Source organism: Chiloscyllium plagiosum, chromosome 28 (assembly GCF_004010195.1).
Source record: "Chiloscyllium plagiosum isolate BGI_BamShark_2017 chromosome 28, ASM401019v2, whole genome shotgun sequence".
NCBI classification, from domain to species: Eukaryota; Metazoa; Chordata; class Chondrichthyes; order Orectolobiformes; family Hemiscylliidae; genus Chiloscyllium; species Chiloscyllium plagiosum.
In genome coordinates, this window is record NC_057737.1 from 16,128,912 (window position 1) to 16,149,552 (window position 20,641).

Consider the following 20,641-nt stretch of genomic DNA (forward strand, 5'->3'; position numbering starts at 1 on the left):
AATGGTAACTGTTTTTCCTGCTTGATCACATGACTCCCATTGTTTTTGAACCGAACTGCCAATTTAAACCATACAGTTTGAAAATAGCAGACAATGAAGGTGTCACAGCTCCAAACCATACCTACGAAAAAAACATTAACACCCGGGAATCTAAGCTATATCATAAAACTGTATGTGTGCAATCTGCAAGTAAAAAAAACTTTCATCAAACATCAATGGAGATGTCACATTTCAACAAAACTCCCTCAGTAGACATTTAAAGGGATTTTTACCATAGGATGGCTTACAACCCCTCAGCTGCTGACTAGCCAATCAACCACCATCTCATGAAAAATGTCTTACCTAACTTTAGACTTTTGGACCACGACAATCCAATTCAGTGGCAGAGCAGACTCAAAGGCACCACACCGTTTTATTTGTCTTACATATTGCTATGGTCACAGCTGATGTTACTACTGAACAAGTTAGGTTCCTGACTGAAATCTAGTTTGATAGATCATATTTTAGTTTTAACAAGATACTCCCTCACTCAACCATACGCAAGCAATGTTGCAGATTCGGTTTTAACAATAGAGTGTTGTTTAACAAAGAGACCTTGGAGTGCAGGTTCTTAGCTCCTTAAAAATAGAGTCGCAGGTAATAGGATAATGAAGAAGATGTTTGGTATGCTTCCTTTCATTAGTCAGAGTATTGAATACAGGAGTTGGGAGGTCATGTTGCAGCAGTACAGAACATGGCTTAGGCCACTTTTGGAATATTGCATGTAATTCTGGTCCCATTCCTATCAGAAGGATGTTGTGAAACTTGAAAGGGTTCAGAAAAGATTTACAAGGATGTTGCCAGGGTTGGAGGATTTGAGCTATAGGAAGAGGTTGAATAGGCTAGGGCTGTCTTCCCTAGAACGTCGGAGGCTGAAGGGTGACCTTATAGAGGTTTATAAAATTATGAGGGGCATGGATAGGATAAATAGACAACGTCTCTTCCCTGGGGTGGGGGAGTCCAGAACTAGAGGTCATAGGTTTTGGGTGAGAGGGGAAGATGTAAAAGAAACATAAGGGGCAACGTTTTCACACAGAGGGTGGTATGTATATGCAATGAGCTGAGAGAAAGTGGTGGAGGCTAGTACAATGTTCAACATTTAAAAGGCGTCTAGATGGGTAGATGAATAGGAAGGGTTTGGAGGGATATAGACCAGATGCTGGCAGGTGGAACTAGATTGGGTTGGGGTATCTTGTCGACATGGACTGGTTGGACCGACGGGTCTGTTTCTGTGCTGTACATCTCTGACTCTATGACTCTATAATAAGGCTGAACTTCATTGAGCAAAGGATATAAAAATAAAATAGAATAGACCAAACCATTTACACATGATATATCCTTAAAGATTTTGAAGCACACAGTTGAAATATAATCTCATTCATCCCAAAATAATCCTTTAGCAATCCCAAAAACCCCAACGAGAAAAGGTCAGCAAGGCCAGAGTTATGGAGACAGGTGTCCCTTCCTGATGCTGGGTCCGTTTACCCTCTCCTGGATCTTCATGCCCTTTCCTAATCTTGGTGATTGGAATAGGACACAGTGCCATGTTTTAGCTTTAGTAACCTACTCCTCTCACTATAAACCCAGGTTCCATGGGATTAACCTGCAATTTCTATATACGTCAGCACGAATGCCACAAGGAAACTCAACAGAATGGGATACCGACAGCGATGAGATGAGATCATTGAAGTAGCTCGCACCCTCAATTAGCCTCCGGATAGGAAGGCTAACCACACTGGACTTAATTGGAGAGAAGGGGGAAAATTGATGGGATTTCCACTGCACACAGTCCCATCCGATAACATGCCCTCACACCTCCGCACCTATCTCCGGGAGTAGGGGTGGGGGTGCAGGCATTACATTTTAAACACAGAAGCTGTACTAGGGAGGTGGTTGTGAAGAACAGTAGAGACTGCTAAACATAGGGTGATAATGATGGAGTATGTAATGTTGAAGAAGTGGCAGGTAGATAGTGTTACAATAATTCATGAAATCCCTACAGTGTGGAAGCAGTCCATTTGGCCAATCAAGCTTAGACTTACCCTCTGAAGGGTATCCCACTCAGACACCACCCCCCTCGCCCCTCACCCCCTATCCTTCCCATGGCCAACCGACCTAGCCTGCACCTCCCTGGACACCATGGGCAATTTAGCATTGCCAATCTACATAATCTGTACAACTTTAGACTGTGGGAGGCAATCAGAGCACCCAAAGGAAACCCACGCAGATACAGGGTGAATGTGCAAACTCCACACAGTCACCTGAGGCTGGAATCAAACCCAGGACCCTGGCGCTGTGAGGTAACAATGCAAACCACTGAGCTACCTTGCCAATCCCACTGAGCCACTGTGAGCCATCAGATATGCATATAACATACCGATCCAAATTCAGTATGGATTCTAATGTTATGGGGAGAAAGTGAGGTCTGCAGATGCTGGAGATCAGAGCTGAAAATGTATTGCTGGAAAAGCGCAGCAGGTCAGGCAGCATCCAGGGAACAGGAGAATCGACGTTTCGGGCATAAGCCCTTCTTCAGGAAGGGCTTTCCTGAAGAAGGGCTTATGCCCGAAACGTCGATTCTCCTTTTCCCTGGATGCTGCCTGACCTGCTGCGCTTTTCCAGCAACACATTTTCAATTCTAATGTTATGGCCCATCTAAATCTGGGACTGGGGTTTCGCAGGCACCGGAGTCCCAATTTTCCTGAATACAATGTCAGAGGCAGCTTGCTCAGCAGGAACATGACAGCCCCATAGTTATTTAATGGCCAAGAAGATAAGACGTCTAAACTTTCCAGGGTTATAACCCCTCACCTCAGAGAGGGTACCTTGGGCCAGAAGGAGGTCTGCAGCATTGGCTTGGAATGGGTCTAGCTTGGGGTCAATTTGGGAGATCTTTATGGATGGGGATGGGGTTGAGATTCCATGAGGGAAGAGAATGTGGGGAGTGGTGGATAACCATCCTGTGGGCACAGAGGGCAAATTAAGATGAAACCCACCATTCTGTGCCCGCACTCACCACTGGCCTGTGCAGGGAAACCAATCACGCTTGCAGCATGGCATGGACTTCTCCTGCCACCAGTTACATTCCAACACCAGGTAAAAGTGACTTTTACATGAACATTAAGTGCCCAATTGAAATTTGGTAGGCAGGTTACCAGATGCCAACTCCATTACAAATAAAATTGCAATGGGGACAAGAGCAGGCATGTGCAAGCCATTCGCTGGATTCAACACATTCCCCATTTCCACATTTAAAACTTTCAATGGAGCAGTAATAAATTCAGCCCTAACTTTCCCTTTTTAAATCTTTCTTCTTTACACCTAACATGGCAGTGAAAGATTTGGACAGTGTGATGTTCTGCCTCATTGATTTTCTCGCCATTCAGCATTGTATATCCCGGACTTCATACCGGAATTATCCGGTTCCTTGATTAATTATAATTTCTGTGTGATGTCTTATGTCATTCTTAACTTACAGAAACTATTAAAAACAACAAAAGGAATTCATTTCAGATGTTTCTACCTGTAAATTGAAGGGTGATTCACAGTTTACCTGCATAATGATTAAGGTGTTGGTTCTAATCCTCTTGTTATTGTCACAAATAAGAAGTAACATATGATATGAGTAAAACAAATCAAACCTGTTCTAGGTTGGGTGGAACAGTTAGTTTAGGAAAATTAGCTAGTGTACTCATGCCCTATTTAATGCAGCTACTCTTTTCACCTGCTTTGGCAAGATCATCACAGAGTTGAAATCGCTGAGAACAGCAATTGCTTTCACCTCTGCTGAAGTTAGTTGTTGCAACATGTAGGACTGTAAATAGTGGTGGAGCAAAGATTCATTGTTGCATGATGACATGTGCATGGGCATTTAATGCCATTTTAGGTCATCAAGTTTCTGCTTAGTTCTTCTGTCGAGTTAAAATAATTAGTTTGCAATAGGGGTGGCATGGTGATTCAGTGGTTAGCACTGCTGCCTCACAGCACCAGGGACCTAGGTTTGATCCCAACCTTGGGAAACTGTCTGTGTGGAGTTTGCACATTCTGTGTGGTTTCCCCCCCACAGTTCAAAGATGAGCAGGTCCTGGGCAAATGCTGCATTACAGATCTGGGTGAGATACTTTTTGTACACAATTGGCCAAATGGCATGCTTCCATACTATAGGGATTCTGTGATTGTAGAGATTCTAACATTTGGTATATTGGTCATTGCTTGACACTCTCACTTTCAATTTACAAGAAATGATGATGAGCAATGGGCGTCCATGACAGGGATGAATTGATATTTGTCGGGTGCTTTGGGTGGGGGATTGGGGTTCACAATTTAGTTGGCTGTTGGGTTCACTCCTTCAATCTAAACCATACAGCAATTATGTGCCACTGCTGGTACCCTCTCCTTGTCCTCCTCTGAAGAGTCAGTGCACTGAGACCTTCCTTTGAGCTTTGCGATGTGCAAGACACACTTAACACGGTCATTAAACATCTGATTCATATTCAGAAGTTCCCCAAATCTGTCCAGATTATTTCAAGATGTGACTTTAATCTGTTACGGCTGAATTAGGAGGAATGAACTGATTTCTTTCCATGTTCCACTCCTCCATTGATCACAACAGTGTTTAAACTGAAAAGTGGGGAGATGACATTGCCATTTACAGGTAGGCCTCGGATAACGCATGTTCTGGCAGCATAATTTGAATTAAGGAACAGGAGGAATCAAGGAATGGGAGTTTCAAGAATGCTTACCTCTGTTTGCAATAATGCAATTCCAGTGGTGATCCTTTCACACTCTTCGTTCTGCACATGTGCTGATGTCAGCTGCTGACAGAGCAGCTGTCTGTGAGAGGTACAGTACAGAGAGCAGCTTTCTGAGAGAGATATATTGAACAGCTAGATTATCCCTTTTTTTGAAAAACAAATCGAGGGGCATATTGACAGGAATGTTAACAAGAAGCTTCCTGGTGATAAAACTGTAGGTGGTGAACGCAAAAGAAAGACTATAATGCTGGAAGAAAAGCTCGATATTATAAAGTGTTTTGAGCATAAGGAGAGAATATGTGACATAGCTCACTTAACAGGAATGAGGGAGTTTACCTTATGCACCATGATGACCCTCTGTCCCTGTATTAACATATTTTTTAAACGTACTGTGTTAAATTTACTTTTGTTTCATTGATAAGTATAATTTATGCCTTCATTCAGGCTGTGCTATACTTTGTGTTCACTTTTTGGGTGATTGTAAGTGATATTTTTTGCTAGTCTGCCCCTAACCCCACTTTTCCCTTGGGCCTCATTATTTATATTAAGCCATTTTCCATTAAGCATGGTATTACTGGAATGCAAATACAGCGTTTTAGTAGAACTACCTGTATACATCTAACAGACTGTATGTAGCTCAATATCAGAAACAAGTCAGCCAGGTTCCTTGCTCACAAACAAAGAACTAGTCAATTGCAAACAAAACTTACTCAAGCGAAGATGCAAAGGCAATTAAAAAAAATGTAAACTGTGTAAATGTATAAAACTACCTTCCTTGAAAATTAACACAGCCGCATTCACACTTTTTTTATTCACTCGGGGGATATGGGCTTTGGTGGCTGGCCAAGGTTTATTGCCCATCCCTTACTTCACACATACCAAACAGCCTCCAGGCCTGCAGGAAGTAAACAAAAACTCTGCAGATTGTTTTATTAAAGTACTTTGTCTGATAAACAGTTAAATTCAGGAGAAAGAATTATTCACTGATTGCCCAAATATTGGTGTGTTGCCAAAGTCCCATTACTCACAAGCTGTAGGCATTGGGACTTCTTCCCTGATGGCTGAATTCATTTTGTCTGGAAATAGAGGGAACAGGCTCTGGATTCTTCTTTCAGAACTCCCAGGTTACAGAAATGAACGCACCCTTTCTACAAACCCTCCACTTTCAGCCTATACAAGAAGGAGTTTAGAGAAAGAAGGAAGTAAAGGGTGGCAAAGGCTATTACTCCAAGCAAGCTATCTCTCTGACTCTGCCTACATTCAAGTCCAATATCATTTTTCAAATATACAGTAGGTCATGTGACCTCTGAAGGTTTTGTAGACTTGATATCTCCATATTTTGCAAATGTAACATTGTGCTACAGTAGCTAGTCTTCTCTTCAAAGGGTTGGAGGATTTGAGCTATAAGGAGAGGTTGAATAGGCTGGAGCTATTTTCCCTGGAGCGTTGGAGGCTGAGGGGTGACCTTATAGAGGTTTATAAAATCATGAGGGGCATGGATAGGATAAATAGACATCGTCTTTTCCCTGGGGTTTGGGAGTCCAGAACTAGAGGGCATAGGTTTAGGGTGAAGGGGAAAGATATAAAAGAGACCTAAGGGGCAACCTTTTCACCCAGAGGGTGGTACGCCTGGGGAAGTGGTGGAGGCTAGTACAATTGCAACATTTAAAAGGCATCTGGATGGGTATATGAATAAGAAGGGTTTGGAGGGATATGGGCTGGGTGCTGGCAGGTGGGACTAGATTGGGTTGGGATATTTGGTCGGCATGGACAAGTTGGAGTGAAGGGTCTGTTTCTGTGCTGTACATCTCTGTGACTCTATGACTCAAAGATCAAGACATGCATACATCCAGCCAATGATATGACAAATTAATACTTTAGATAACCCCAATTTTAGAGAAAAGAAAAGCTCATAACAGTGAACATTTCCTTACAATAATTTTGATAGTACATGTTCTTCTCATTAATATCTAATTCAGAGGCACACACCATACCAATGTGCCAGAAGAATGTCTTCATTGTAGTGAAGTTGTTAATGAAAAGCAGATGAACACACACATCAGTGAAGAGAAGTAAAACACTTGAAACATCTAATGGGTTCAAGTTCCACCTGCTCCAGGAGTATGTTGTAACCTACCTGACCAGGATGATTAAAAAATACATTTATCTATGAAAGCTGGTTCTCCTCTTGATGAGATTTTTCTTTCAATTGCACATCATCAGCAATTGGGGAGTTTGGCAACATCAGAAAGATCAAGCAACTACTGTAACACAATCATCACTGTTATTGTCTACACTAGCTAAATTACAACCCAATATAGAATCCACCTTTTCAGCAGGTTAGGTCGGAACAATTACCCACCTCAAACCCCCACCCACCATATCCTCTTCCCCCACCCCCACCACCCTTTGCATTGCTTTGTAACTAATCTTTGTGCAAGGGAGCAGATTCATAAATCCTATGATTCATCCCTATTAATTGTTTTTCTTTCATAAAACTATCTGGAAAATAAATTGTATCATCATCTTCATCAATGATGGTGCTGCAGTATTGTCTTTGAACAAATTAAATTATTTACTTGCTTTGCAGCAGAAGTAAGGGAATGCTTCACCCTTAGAGACAAAATCTCTGTAACCTGACTCACTTTAGCAGAGTTCATGGAAGAATTCCCTTGACTATCATAAGCCACATTCCCCATTCTAGTAGCCTCAAAGGGAATATGATTCATTTGTTCCATTGCCAGTGTTGTACCATTTCACTTCCAACAGTTAGACAAAGATGTCTTGTTGCTTTGAAAATACATAGCTTATTGGCTTCACTCCTACATTCTGACCTGAGAATGGCACCTCTTTGCATTCTCAGCAGTCCCTTCTCACTGCTGGCTGGTTGCCTTCCTTTCTTTTCTCCCTTCCACCTTTTGTGAGTTCAAGGGGGAGTGATGAAAATGGGGTTTTGCCTTGGATTAATGACTTGTGGAACAATCATCAAACACCTTGACTGCTTGCCTAGTTTCTGAAATCTTTTAGTTCTCCACTGTCCACATCCAGTCCTAAACTGTATTCTGGTTCTCCCAATTCAATGCCCAGATTGCTGGCCTTTGGTTTCAGTACTTCTTGTTTAACAATTCTGAATGAAATTTCACCTTCAAATGTTCAGTAACACTTCTTGCTTTGTCAATGCACAATGAGTTTAAATATTTCAAATTTCTCCCACTCTGATATAAAAACACATTTGCTTTGAATCGTTGATATTTTGGAGAGTTTAATTTCATTTGAGTACACAAGAATACCCCCAGTTCCAATTGCACCCATTTACTTATCAGTTCAATGGCACTTGTAAACACCCAAATGTTTGTTACGACTAAGTTAGGAGGGTTCCTCGATCCTTGCCTCTAATTTTCATAACATAGTTTGAATTTAAAAAGAGAGATAATTTTGCAAGTTATCAAACAATAAATAGCTCAGGAACAGAAATAAGCCAGTGAGGTTCCCTTAGTAACAAATAAAGAATTAGTTTATTGTAAATAAAATTTACTCCAGTGTTGATGCAAAAGTGATTAACAAAAGGTTTAAACCTTGTAAATATATACAATTACTGTCCCCCTCCCCGAATGCTGGCACACATAACCTCCAAATCAGGGGGGAAAAATTAAAATTTTACATAGTGTAATCATAAAAAGTTGCCAAGTAATAGTTATGTTCAGAAGAAGAAATTATGCATAGATTATCCAAATGTTGGTCTTTAGTCCAAAGTCACTTTGCTCACAAGCTATTGCCACTATGATTTTGTCTTGGATCAAGTTTTGTTGGTTGAATCATCTTTGTGTGGAGACAAAGATGGTAGATTTCAAATTGTGCTTTAACAACTGTCAGGTTGTATCAATGAAGATTTCTTCGAAAAAAAACATTCTTCTTGTGATGATGACGTATTCCAGTGGGTTTACAACTCTCAACTTTGATGAGAAAGATTTCAGTGAGAAGAGAGAAACCACACTGAGCTGCTGTTCCAGGAAATCTATATCTCTGGCTCCTCATTCAAATCTAATATCCTTGTTCATCCACAAACTTAGTCATGTGACCCATCTTTGAAAGTGTTGTGGTCTCCATCCAGCAATCTGTGACATTTCTGCATTTCAGAATCTCTATTGTAGCTTATTTGAGTTTGGAGGTAAGGGGAAAGATAATTTGGATGTATAACTTCAACCCTATTTAAAGACCACCACCTTTTTGGACCAATTTGTCAGGAAATGTTGCAAATATTTAGTAAGTGTTAGCAGCATGTTCAGTAATGCTGTTTCAGGGTGACAAAGTGACAAATGCAACAATTGCCATGATAGTTGGATCATCTAAATGTGTTATGAAATTGAATGGTTTGAAGTCATTTCCCCTTTAATGTGGTTTCAGAGCTGAAGACGTTTAATTAGCCCCTTCTATATCCTGCTAAGCTTGAGTACATCAGCAGGAAACAATGGAGAAATTGGTTTACATAGACTTAAATTGTGCACATTTATCCACAGAACGCTCACTGTGCTTTTCTCCTCTAAACGTGAGAAATAGCATTCACAGTTCAATGCCTAAAGGCTTCAAAAATAAACCTCTTTCTTATGTTCTCTGCCTGATGGCAGATCATTTGTGATTGTTTGCCAAAGTGGTGATTTATTTTACTACAGATTGGGTGCAAAGCCAGTTCCCAAGACTACCTCGCCAGAGGGAGGATCAAACCCTATGCTGTTGGCATTAATCTTATCCAGAGACATTATCTAGTCAACTGAGCTAACCAGATGCCCAGAAAGAATCTAAGGGAGTACAATAAAGAGGGCTAAAATGCATTTTGAACAAAATTTCCAGTTGTTCTTTTCCAATGATTATTGGATCATGAGATCTGAAAATATTTCTTCATGCACTTCTCTTGAGTGCACGACCAGTTACCTTCGAGTGCCTGTTCAAATATTTTGATTCCTTCAACCAAGGAGTGGAGCAGGGATGTCGTTGGACTGGACACCAGTGCGAGTGGCCAGCGGCTCGGGATCCCAGTCAGACCACGTGTGGAAGCCCCCTGCGCTGATCTACTACAATGTAATGTTTACCTGTAATCTGATAATCTGACTGTAATGTTTATTCTTTTCACTTTATTTCTTATTTTCTAACTTATACCATGAATCACTGTAAGGTAATGTAACTTCTTTCTCTTTTCCTTCTATATTGTGTATCTAAGATTTGTAGCTAGGTACTTTGTACTTAAGATGGTGCTGTGAAGGGTGACATTATAAACTTTTCATTGTACTCCTGTACTTCTTTTACTTCAGTACATATGGCAATAAACTGAATTCTAATTCTAATTCGTTTTGCTTGCTGCCCTCTCTTACTCAATCTTACAGGGAATTGCTGCCTAGCTGTATCTATTGTCCTGTGGCTCCTGACATTGACAAGAAGGAAGAATTTACTTTTTTTTCTTTTAATAACTCAGCGACAGTCCTCATCTCCAGCTCTTTAAAAACAATTGTGAGATAAAGACAGTCACAATCCAGGCCATAGTTAGCTTGCATCCTATGCCAATCAATTAATCATTTTTTATTAAGATTTTTGTAAATCAACACGAATGAAAGAATATAAGTAACTTTTTAAAACAAAAATCAGAAAACCATTTATGCACCTGGGTCAGAACTGCTCATGCATGCAGTAAATCTTGTGCTTGAAACCTTGACTTGTGAGTAGCATGAGTTAAAATGTTGTACAACCATGCAGAAAATCAGAATTAAAATTAGGCTTATCGTCACATGTACTCAAGTATAGGGATACATGAATACAATGAAAAGTGTACAAAGTGGCTATTTTCAGCACCAGCTTAGGTACCTAGATACTAAACCAGGTATGAAGTAGAAAATGAAGAAATAAAGTTAAAACATCAACATTACAGTCCTAAAGCTCGGTGCAAAGATACATAGGTACAAAATCTTGGGTATAAATTATAAAAATAAAGAATCCTCACACTATTTAAAAGAATAAAAAAGGTGTGATGCAGACACTAGTGTACAACTGTTCTACTGGAACAGCTATAACACCAGCATTGTGTAAAATGCTATGCATGACCATTATAAATAAAATGTTCTGTGAAACACAAATTCCATTGGAATACCAGTTGTGTTGTTAAGTGTGGCCGCTTACCAAGTATTATTACAAAAACTAGGTCACGCTTTAGTTATGTATGATCTCTGTAAAAGTTGTGTTGCTATGGCAATGCAACTTGAATTCAACCACTGAAGTTAATATGTTTCTAAACGCAAAGTGCTTATTTCAAAACTAGTTTCCTGACCTAAATGGTGGTGACATTTTTATTTTTACCTAGTTAAAAGGGATGGCTTGGAATTCATAATGTAAAACATTTGCTATTAACTTGTAACTATGTCAAATATTACAATTTCCAAACATGTTTAATAATGCAAGATCAGTTTTGAAAAACATTGCAGTGAACTTTGTACCCCTCATTGTGGAGATACTATCAGTGCTTTGGATATAAATCAGAGCAGTTCTTTTGCACAAGTCAGGCTTAGAGTAAAGATTTCTTTATTCTAGTGAGGTGCCTTAATCTAAATATTAGTCAAGCACCTGAAACACCTCCATAGAGGCCGGTATCCTGTCATCAAGTCGCACTTTATTTATACATGCATCGTACTTGATATTGGTCCGCTTTCTCAGAGCCAGCTCTCAGTGTGACCAAAACCTCTGACACTTCTGCTTATTTTTTCTCTCTTTTTTTTCAGCAACCATGTTGTGTGTGTGCAGGTGGAAAACTCCACACAGACAGTCACCCAAGGCTGGAATTGAACCTGGGACCCTGGTGCTGTTAGGCAGCAGTGCTAACCACTAAGCCACCATGCCGCCCTAATATTATTACACACCCTTGAAGCAAACAGGGCTTGAACACAGGCCTTCCTAGTCCAAGGCATGGACACTACCATCAAGCCACAAGAGGGCCACTTCTGCTTATATCTGTCAACCAAGACTCCCTGATTAGACCAGATTAACATCCCCAATCAGGGAACTCATATTCTGTGAGGGCCACTTGGCTGACTTCGTTGCAATCATTACACATCCCTTACTACAACAAAGGTGATTCATTTTGCCGCAGCAACTATCACTCAGGTAGGCCTTAATGCTAATAGTTGGCGAAAGGGTACAATGAGGGAAGCTCATCTCAAATTGTTGAACGCGACAAGGTATAGGATGTTGAGGCCTGAAAACTGACTTCTACCTGGCATCCATTCCAAGTTAACAGCCCTGCCAATGGTCCATGACTCTGAGGATAGAACTGCAACCATTAATCCTCTCTCCTTAGTTGAGTCTAAGGGCCTATTTGGTTTACAGTGGGAGAGGAACAACCACTAGCAACTCTTCACTGAATGTTAAAGAAGATATAGTTTATTTCATGTCAGCAATCATGTACAAGTTATGGTAGTTACATAAACATGGAGGTGATAGCATGAACTAGACCCCTTAAATGCCAACATTTGCATTACTCTAAGTTTACAAAAATGGTTAAGATTTGCTTTTATATAAAACCATTCTTGTCCTCAAGACATCTGAAAGCATTTCAGAGCCAACAAAATATTTCCAAAGTGCAGACATTGTTCCTCTGTAGATAAACGAGACAGCTATGCAATGCACAGTAAGTCCCATAAACAGAGAAAATGTGAATGATAAGATAATCTTGTTTAGTGGCATTGGCCAGAATGCCCTACTCATCTTCTGCTGGTGCCAGCCATCTCTCCCATCCACCTAAGCAAACAGTAGTATCTGCATTTAATACTGACTAACTCAATACGTCAATTCTCAACGTGTGTCTCCAGGATCTAATGCACAGACATACTGCGAAAGTATTCCATAGTTACAAACTTTCTATCACCCTATTGCAGCAGCTGAAGGAACTGACCAACCTGAATGAAAATGTTGCAGCAAAAATTATTTCTTATAATTATGCCACCAGACAGTCACTATAATTTTTAACCATTAACAGGCAATTCCAAAAACATTAGAAAAGTTGATGCAAAACCTACAAAATCAACGCCGAGCAAAACATGGTTGTTCCCTCCAACAATGCTGCATTCCCCCAGTAATACACTGCGCTATCTGCCCAGTTTATGTGCACATGTCCCTAGAGAGAATCTTGGCCGACAATTTTCTGACACACTATTGAAAGCACTACCAATGAGCAAGGCCATCAATCTAAATAACCTATGTAACTAACTGACATAAATACTCATATTAATTTTATATTGCTTTCATTGTAAAACTTAATGTCGTTAAATCATGTGCAAACCTTTTGGTTGTATGCAAATATTTACCCTCCTCCTAGAATCTAAAGCATAGCAGCTCTTTATCAAAACATAGCTTGTTCATTCTTTAGTTTTTCATAATTTGTTCATATTTCTGCCCAATTCTGTAGACTCTCTTCTCTTTCCATTGTCTTTCCTGTCCCAGCTATGTTCTGTCATAATAATTGAATAAAATCATAAATTACCTCAGAAAGCAAGGACGAGGCATGGGAAGCACTTAAAAAAACTAGTAAAAGGATGGAGATACAGACAGAACAATATACTGCTGGGGTGGAATGGGTGTGGTGGATCCAGTTATACTGAGAAACTTCATACAATTCATAGAAAGCCCCTTAAAAGTGTGAAAGCACCCATTTCTTGTTATTACTGAATGGATAGGATGAAAGGTTTATTTAGTTTTAGAACATATGCCTGTTAGCACACCCATAACATTCAACTAAGTATGAAGCAATAAACTGTCTACTCAAACAATACACAATCCTGAATAATGATTCAGCCTATTCCATATCCTCTGCAAATTATGGCTGATCTGTTAATCTTCAATTCCACCTTGACAACATTCATGCTGACAGTAATGGGAGAGCAGCTCAGCACTTGACAATTAAACTTACTTGCTTGCATTGAGTTTTCTGCATTGCCACATCAGCAGTCAGGGTCCTCTCCTGCAAGATAAGGATCCTCTCTGCTGGGAATGAGGAGATGAATGTCGGACACCCTACCACCCAAGTTGATTCTATCGCGGGATGCATTCTCCTGGAATGAGACAAAGGGTGGCACTAAATGATATGAATGTTGCTAGCATAGCTGTTGGTGCCAGGGCAGATGGAGGAATGTTAGTGAGGTATCCTGAGTGAGTGTATAGGTAGATCAGAGAGTTTGCAGGGTAGTAGTCTGTGGGATTTGGGGGCATGGAGTGAGAGTGAGGGAAAAGGCTATATGCAATAGTGAATGTGTTAGAGCATGAGCCTCAGTGGGAGACAGTTGAAGTAGCAGTGTTTGTGTGAGTGTGAGGTATCAGAAAGAAGATTTTGGCATTTCCCCTTAGAGCAGAGTAGGTCATTAACCTTCTTATGACATTGCTGGGCATTCCTCTGAACTGTGGATACTACTGTTCTGACTCAGGTGGCAACCTCAGAGCAGGCTGGCAGGGCCTGGTACTGTGGTCTCCATTGGTGGTCCCAAGGAAAGAGAACAGCCCTCCTCTCCACCATCCCACCCAGCAGGATGTCCAACTTCCCATCAGCAAATGGGGGTGCCAACTTAACTCTGTTGGCCATTTCTGGGGCGATCTTCCCACACTGCATCAGCGAAGAGCAACTCCAGACCTAAATGCGACTCTAGTGGTGGAAATCCCAGAGACACTTGGCTGTGTTGAGTCTTCCTGCTACGGATGGACACACTGGAGAGCGGCCTATAGAGGTGTGACATATATATAATGAGATGAGCAGAGTACAACTGCGTGTGAAAACTCACTTGGCCTCACAGAGAGAAACCCTCCCTGAAACTCTTAAAGTTATGGTTTAATTTTGTGAACACCTATCTGTGACACTTATGACCTTTGATGAAATGCTGTCCTGACACACTGGACTACACCAATGTGGTGAACTCATAAATTCCCTTTGAAATGGGGTGGAAAGCCATTGAGTCCAAGGCAACAGTAACGAGCAAGAAATTCTGGTCTTGCACCGAATACTCACAACCCATTTAATAATAAAAATAACTGATTTCATAGCTGTTTTTTCCTTGTAATATCGAATAGATTACTAGAATTATTTAATTTTTGTTCACAATTTGCACAACCTATTACAGAATCAGGTCTATTAAAGTAATAGAAGCAATAAAACATACTGCAATATAAAAAAAACAAATAGTCATAATATCCAAATAAGAGTGCTCTGAAATACATAGATGCAGGTGTTCTTATCAAACCAATACATCGACTAGCAGAGAACTGATACTTTTTGTTTTAGCAGCTAACCCCTAATTCTGGTGCAGCAAGATAAATATTCAGCTGAAAGAAAAAAAAGAGCATCTTGTTCCTAACTTTTTTAAAATTCATTTGTGGGACTTGGGCGTCGTTGGCTGGCCAGCATTGGTAGCTCATCCCTATTTGCCCTTGAGAAGGTGGTGGTGAGCTGCCTTCTTGAATCACTGGACGGTGACCCACAATGCCAGTCGGGAAGGAATTCCAGAATTTTGACCCATCACTGTGAAGGAACGGCGGTATATTTCCAAGTCAGGGTGATGAGTGGCTTGGAGGGGAACTTGCAGGTGGCGGTGTTCCCAAGTACCTGCAGCCCTCGGCTGCTAGATGGAAGTGGTTGTGGGTTTGGAAGGTGCTGTCAAAGAACCTTTGGTGAATTTCTGTGGCGCATCTTGTAGATAGTACACACTGCTGCTACTGACCACTGGTGGTGGAGGGATTGAATTTTGTAGATGTGGAACCAGTCAAGCAGGTTGTTTTGTCCTGGATGATGTCAAGCTTCTTGAGTGCTGTTGGAACTGCACCCATCCAGGCAAGTGGGGAGTATTCCATCACTCTCCTGAGTTGTGCCTTGTAGATAGCGGATAGGCTTTGGGATGTCAGGAGGTGCGTTACTGCCGCAGTATCACTAGTCTCTGAGCGGCTCTTATAGCCACTATGTTTACATGACGAGTCCAGTTGAGTTTCTGATCAATGGTAACCCAAAGGATGTTGACAGTGGGGGAATTTAGTGATGATAATACCATTGAATATTAGGGTATCTCTTATTGATGATGGTTGTTGTCTGGCATTTGTGTGGCACGAATGTTATTTGCCACTTGTCAGCCCAAGCCTGGATATCGTCCACTCCATTTTGACCACTCCCTTTACTTCAAGAAAATGGTCAAAGATTGGCACTGTAGCATATAATTTTGAAAACTGTTGGTGCATTTCCCAATTCAGATTTCAATCCTTCTGTTTTTAAAATTTCACTAACACCTGTGTCAACTCAATAAGGCACAGCAATTGCTTGTAGTAATTTCTTGAGTATTGTTCTTTTGGAGTCAGAGAAACAGTAGCTTGCCTCTGGCTATTTTTTTATGATTCAGCAATCTCATGACATAATTGTTTCCAGTAAGAAGCGTCCCAGCACACTTTAAGGGAGAAATTCATTTTGTTAATTTGAGATTGAGTTGTGACTGTAGGTTAGTTCTTAATGGAAGTACACCAGTTTTACATCATGTTGAATCAAGAAGGAGAACAAAAATATATGAACAATCATCATGACTGTTTCAGTCGGATCAATTTTTTTTGACAAGGTCTTAATAACTAATGATTCAAGGTTGTGATATGTTGGTGGCAGCATGGAAACAGCTGTAATTTTTCACTTCTACCCTTGTTTCTAATGCATTGAATTGTTTACCTCAAGCTCTACTCCGAAGCCTGTAAACCCTTATTAAAAATGATAACAAACTTCAGACACCTTGACAATATTCTTAAAAAAAGGTCTAAAGGAAACTAAAACAGCTCTCCTTTCCTGAAACACAACAACATAGAAATGCAAATCAAAGTTAAAGCTTTATATGGTTCTACTCACTTTAGAACCCAGGTTTCCAACTAACAATATATAATCATGAACTTCCATCACAATATATATGTGCGTGTAGTCATTTTTGAGATTTTTGGGTAGATATTTTATAAAAGATACGTTTACTTATTGAGCACTTATCTCAAAAGCAACTGGCATATAAATTGGAAGGAGTTCTCTCACATGCAGCTTATTAACTGTTATAAAAATGCAAAATCTTATAAACATTTTTTGTGGAGTGTGTCACCATAAGGCTGAGGGATATTAATGCCTTAATGCTTTCAGTATGAAATCCCACAAGCCTAGAACAGTGGAGTGAGGTGTAGGGTGAAGCACTTCTGATTTATCCTTCATCAATATGTTTCAACCAGCAGCTGGATGGTATTTTTCTGTTGCCATTCTAGCAATGCTAATGTGGGTGTTCCACTTTAGTTCTAAATATAAGCTTAAGAATATAGGATCAGAAGCAGTCCATTCAACTTCCCAAGTCTGTTCTGCTACTTACTCAGATGATTGTCCTGTACTTCAATTCCATTGACCTGAGTGTAACACTGATTTAAGGCTACCCAAATTCATTCACACTGCACCTTCAACATCGGAATTGATGAAATGTGGCACAGCAGGTCAGGCAGCATCCACGGAGCAAGAGAGTCGACATTTTGGGCAGGAACCTTCTTCAGGCCTGTTAGAGACAGACTCACTGAAATTCTTGCAGACGGAGGAGGAGAACTTCTTCAGGGTGGGCATCCTTTGGAAGAGACTTCACAGAAAGGATGGCAGGAACTAGGAGACAATGGGGACTGCAGATGCTGGAGAAATCAGAGTTGATGAAGCGTGGCACTGAAAAAGGTATAGCAGGTCGGGCAGCATCCAAGGAGCAAGACAGTCGACGTTTTGGGCAGGACCTTTCTTCAGGACTTCAACATCACCCACACCAACTATCAACTTTTTGTAGAATTTGATCAGAGATGATTTCTCAGACTTCCATCCAAACTTGTGCTCAGAACAGATGAGGTACTCTACTGTTGAAAAACTGCATGAATCATGTAAAACTATGCAGAGCTCTTGCCAGTCTGACTAATCACTGGGACACAGATAGACTTCAAACCTATTGTTAGAAAAGCTGAACTATCTTGTGAATGAAATTTAAAAGAAGTCCTGGGACTTACATATCAAAGAATAGATACCAACATATCCAGTTTTAAAGATGAAAGATTTAATCTAACATTGTTTAATGTTCCACATCTTCGTGACACTGGACTCCTTTGGCTATAAATTCTGTAATCATGATCTTACCCTCCACAACCACCTGATGAAGGAGCAGCACTCCGAAAGCTACTGCTTCCAAATAAACCTGTTGGACTATAACCTGGTGTTGTGTGATATTTAACTTTGTACATCCCAGTCCAACACCAGCATCTCACGTTATCATCCCCATTACCTCTGGCAGCCTGTTCCAGAGGGTCACCACCCTCTGTGTGAAAACATTGCACACTCTCCCCATGCCTTCTAGAACCATAGAATCCTTACAGTGTGGAAGCAGGCCTTCCGGCCATCGAGTCTACACCAACCCTTCAAAGAGCATCCTGCTAGGACCCACCCACTACCCTACCCCTGTATTTTTCATGTTTAACCTTCCTAGCCTACACATCCCTGGACATTTGGCATGGCCAATCCACCTAATCTTTGGACCAGGAGAATCCGCAAACAGTCACCTGAGGGTGGAATTGAACCCAGCTCCCTGATGCCATGAGCCAACAGTGCTAACCACTGAACCACCGTGCTGCTGAGTTTAGCTTTAAACTCCCTTACCATGAGTAAAAGCTGTCAGTTATCTACCTTATCTATGCCTCTCATGATTTTATTGACCTCTATAAGGTCACCCCTTCTTTGTTAAGAAAATTAAAAGAGTGTCTCTGGAGGTAGCCACCCTGTGGCAGAGAGGGATGTGTTGCGCTCCCAGCCAACTTCCAGACATGTTGCCATGGATTGTAGAGCTCCCCCTACTCATTGTCGTCCAGAATCTCTGATTGTTTATTTTCTTTGAAATTTTCAAAACACACAGAGAGGGTACGTCAAAATGAAAGGACCCTCCTCTCCTTTACCCACAAGTTGCAGTTCTTTGGAGGCCTTTCTATTGACACTGTGAAAGCACATCCACTGTCCTCTAGGGTTCTGACCAGCACTAATTTACCCACCCGGAGGGAATACCGATGTCTGCTTACTGCTCCAGATCAGCCTGGGACTCACATTGAACCCAACACTGGGATCCCAACTAAAAACAAAGTCCTGCCCTCAGTTTCAAATCTGTATTTTAAAAATTGTTGGTAGAGGCTAATTCAAAGTTTGGACTACTCAGCCCAAAGCAGGAGAAGCTGCAAACACAACGTTCAGAAGGAAGGCACAACTGGGGACAGATTCAGCCCAAAATACTAAGTGATGTTGTACAGAGCGGCATATATGAAAGTATGCCACAAACCCCTGTGCATGGTGCAGCTAAACATCCTGGAAAGAAAACCAACTCCACACAGCAATATTTGAGATGGTCCATCAGTATTTCTCGTGTGCCACTGACATATCAGTATCTTTCGAAAATAAATCTGGCTTTGGGTTCTTCCAAGTTACCTTGTAATTCTTGTATGCAGCAACATTAATGCTGGGGTCTTGCAGTGTCTCATGATCAGCATCTGGTGGAAAACTTACAAGACATTGCAAACTTCATCAGCTTTGAAGTTCGAACTCTCCTCCTCCTATGATCCACAAAAAAGGAAGTGTATGACTTCTGTGTCAATGAGGGCAAACATCAAACGTAACTGTATAAGTCTAAATAAGTAGTTACAACAGGATAAGTATTTGCTGAATTGTATGACAGAAGTCAGTCACTTTTAGTGACTGAATTCACAGACTGCATTGTTCATGAGCTGGACAGACTATAAGAAATAGTGCTGTTCTACTCAGCGTGCTTTACCTTTTGGCAATGTAAAAGTTATATTCATTTAAATCTACAATTTTTTCATTATTTAAATAGCCATGAACTTTGCAACAGTAGTATGTTGTAAATTTAAATACAGGGTTCTGGTAAGTTAAAAGGTTGCAAAATACAGGAAGTAGGGAAAATTCAAAACATCTAATACCCGGGTACCAGGAGCAGAAAGGACATCTTCACTGTTCAAAGATCAAAAAAAGCAGAGAGACGGTGAGATTCAGACCTGTATCACCAGAAGACTGTAGCACATTTCTAGCTCCACAAGTGCAAAAACTGCTTGTCTAATTTATTTTCCTCCCTGATATATTTACAATGATATAAATAGGACCGTCTGCAACTTCAATTGTAAGTGGTTCATGTTCATAATTACTGGTTTGATATGCCATCATTTCGCTTTTGGTTTTGACAACAAATCCATATGCAAGACTCCAGTATCTGACAAGCTGTGGAGGGCTGAGGTCTGTTGGTCATTATTGTGGGTCACTGGGAGGGAATGTTTGAAGTTCATGGTAAGATTTGGGTTAAGTCAATAGCTACAAATTGGGATTGACATCATGAGATGTGAGTCAGAACCAGGACTTGAGATCATAATCAGCAAAAGGTGTACTTCGGTGCACATGACAAAAAATAAATCAAACAATCATAAAGTTGTTCATTGTTTAAAATAGGCTCAGCATACAGGAAGGTAAAAAGGTAAAAACAATGACTGCAGATGCTGGAAACCTGGTCAGGTCCACACCCCCCTATGACCCACCCTCCCATCCTGGCACTTTCCCCTGCCACCGCAGGAACTGTAAAACCTGTGCCCACACCTCCTCCCTCACCTCCATCCAAGGCCCTAAAGGAGCCTTCCACATCCATCAAACTTTTACCTGCACATCCACTAATATCATCTACTGTATCCGTTGCTCCCGATGCGGTCTCCACTACATTGGGGAGACTGGACGCCTCCTAGCAGAGCACTTTAGGGAACATCTC